This window comes from Triticum aestivum, chromosome 2B (genome assembly GCF_018294505.1).
Source record: "Triticum aestivum cultivar Chinese Spring chromosome 2B, IWGSC CS RefSeq v2.1, whole genome shotgun sequence".
NCBI classification, from domain to species: domain Eukaryota; kingdom Viridiplantae; phylum Streptophyta; class Magnoliopsida; order Poales; family Poaceae; genus Triticum; species Triticum aestivum.
Window position 1 is genome coordinate 662,152,017 of NC_057798.1, and position 3,196 is coordinate 662,155,212.

The window sequence follows — 3,196 nt, forward strand, 5'->3', positions numbered from 1 at the left end:
CATCGACGGAAACGTCTTCTCCCACTGAATGTGCATCGTCAGAAATCCTGAAATAAATCCAGAAATAAATGCGAGCACCAGGATTTGAACCCTGGTGGCTGAGGATACCAATATCCCTCTAAGAGCAAGTCCAATGGGGCGACCCATTTCGTCCGCCCGTGTCTGTTTGGGTCGGCGCGGACAAAAGTGGCGGCCCAACGCGCCGACCCAAACTGACGCGCGTCTATTTTTCGTTCGCGGGCGACCCATTCCTGGCCCAATTTTGAGTCTGATTTGCGTCGGCGCGAACACGAGACGGACGCGCGCGCGCCTACTCTTCTCCCTGGGCCCGCCAGTCGGTGGCAGCCACCACCATTTTCCCCCATTTTCCCCAAAAACGCTCCCATCCGCGCGCGCTCGCTCCCGCCCCAACCATGGACGACGCCATCGACCTCGACCTCGACCTCGACGCCGCCGCTGGCCTCGCCTCCCTCGCCTCGTCCGGCGCCGGCGCCCCCTCCGGGAAAGGCAAGCCTCGTGCCCCGCGCAAGACCGCCGCCGCGACCAAGCCAAAGAAGGCGCTGATGCCCGAACAGCGGGCAAGGGAGTCGGCCAAGAGGAAGGGCTGGAGGCATGCCGCGGCCGCGAGGGATGAGGCCGCCGCGCCGGCCGCCACCATGGCTGCCACGCAGCAGGAGTTCACCAATGCCCGCGTCGCGGCGGCAACGAGGGATGCGCTCTACATGCTAGGGGTAAACCCTAGCCAGCACGGCCTCGTCCAAGTCGTCGTTGTCGCGGCCAGCACCGGCTCGTTGGTGTTTCCTCTGATGGTGCTGCCCGAGTCACCCAGCGCGTCGGCTTGCAACCCGGTCCCCGGCTTCCACGTCTACCCACAGGCCTCCCGCCTCTCCGGGGAGTGCTCACCCGACATGAGCGTGGTCGCGCCTTCCACGCCTGCGCCAGCGCCCATCGACCTCAACGCCACCCCGGTGGTTGGTGGCTCGTCGTCCGGCGGCACGAGGAAACGCACGCGGCAGACGCCGGCCGGCTTGCTCCCAGACGCCCGTAACCTGTTCGAGGGAATGTCGTCTGCCGTTGATGAGGACTTCATGCAAAACCTCATCTTCGAGGCCGGTGCGCCAGGCGCTGGCTACGATCCCGACGAGACACAAAGCCAGGACGACCGCGGGGCGTTCACGCCGGCCGCTGGCTATGATCCCGACCAGGCGACCTTCATGCGTGATCAGGTCGGCGTCGACCTGGACGGCTTCCCCCTCGACCATGAGTTCCCGGACGACTACGGGCTAGAGGAAGAGGACGAGTGCGACATCGACGTGGAGCCTTTGTTCGAGGACGAGCTCGCCAACCAAGCCGTCGGTCCTAAGCCCAAGCGCAAGAGCAAGCGTACGAAGGCGTACACGGTGGCCGAGGACAAGCTTCTTTGCGAGTATTGGCGAGACATTGGACAAGACCCGAAGACGGGCGCCGAGCAAAAGCATTTGACCTTTTGGACTCGTGTGCACCGAGAGTTCCATGACGCAAGAAGTTTTCACCTTACCAATTTGTGAGCATGCGCGGGTGGGTCTCCATTTCCAAGCGGTGGAGGGTGATCCAACAAGAGTGCAACAAGTTTTACGCCACCCTTAAGAGCGTCAAGGCCTGCCCCTTGAGCGGCATCGGCATGCAAGACATGGTATGATAGCAAGCAAGCCACCCTCTTTTGTGTCATCAAGATCATCCTTGCTATCACTTGCCCATATGCTTGCATGGAAACATTTTGTAGGCATTTCAAGCTTTGGAGGCATTCAAGGTTCAACACAATGGCAAGTGCTTCAACCTCTCCCATTGCTATCGGGTCATCAAGGACGAAGAGAAGTTCAAGGCACAATATGCCGCACTCAAGGCACGCGGGGGGAAGAAAGTCGTGGAGGATGTTGGGGAGGGCGAGCCGGCACGGCCGCGGGGGAAGACCAACTCCAAGAAGGAGGACAAGCGAGATGCGGCCACCAACGCCTTCATCGCAAGCGTGGACGGCATGATGAACAAGAAGGACTCAAGGGAGGAGGAGCGCCGGCGTTTCAAGGCGGAGCAAATGGCTGCTTTCATGGAGATCCAAAGGAGGAGGCTTGATCTTGATGCCGAGAAGCAAGCCAAGATGTTCGAGCTCGAGGCGGAGAAGCAAGGCAGGATGCTAGAGATCGAGGCCGCCAACGCCAAGACCAAGGCGAAAGAAATGGCTCTTGCGAGCATGATGACCGGGGTGGAGATCATGAAGGTGGATCTCAACACCGTGTCACCAAGGAAGAGGTCATGGTTCAAGAAGATGCAGGCTGACATGCTCAAGTTCGCCGACGAGTGATCTATGGCGGTGAGGACCATTTTTTTTGTATGCCGGCAGGTGGCGGCATGAGATGGCGTGGTCGAACTCAAGTCCCACCTTTTTTGTGTGCTGGCATGTGTGCCGGCCAGCTGGCGAGTGCGCCAGCATGAACTGTGGTGATAGTTTCTGAAGCCGGCATTGTATTGCCAGCGTTGACATGATGCCGGCATGAGACATGGCCACTGGCATGATCGGTCGCGGGCCCTTTTTATTTAAAAGTTGAATGCGGGCATGAAATGGGTCGGCACGTTGGATGCACTGCCGACCCAAATGCAAAACTGGGCAGACGCCGGGCGGACGGCCAACCCAAACGGACAAAAAACGGACAAATACGCCGTTCGTTTGGGTCGGTCCGTTGAAGCTGCTCTAACTATCCAACCACAAGTTGGTTCGTGCCCTGAAGGAGGTCGGGCAGGCTACAGAGCCCGGTTTCGTGGTATGATACATATGGCGGTAGTTGCCCCCGGGGCCGAGTGCGGTACCGCTATGCTAGCCGGGCTTTGTCCGTCAGAAAGTGTGACATGGTCTTTCTTTGTTGTGATGACTAGGCCACGTTCGAGGCGAACCGCAATCGCAAGGTAAAGGTCGTGGAGTTTGAGTCGTAGATCGTGATATTGCAGCGCCAAGGGGACGACCTGCTGGGTGATCTTGATGCTGCTCATGTGAGTCTTGACTCCTGGCATGGTTTATGTTTATAGCGGCGGGCGGTGATCATGCTTCCTTTTTAGCTGTCGAGACCGTGGCGACTCTGAGGAAGGAGGCAGAGGAGGCGGCGCAGGAATCAGACCAACAATTTAAGCTACAAAACATTTAATAAATGTTTAAAATGAGGAGAAT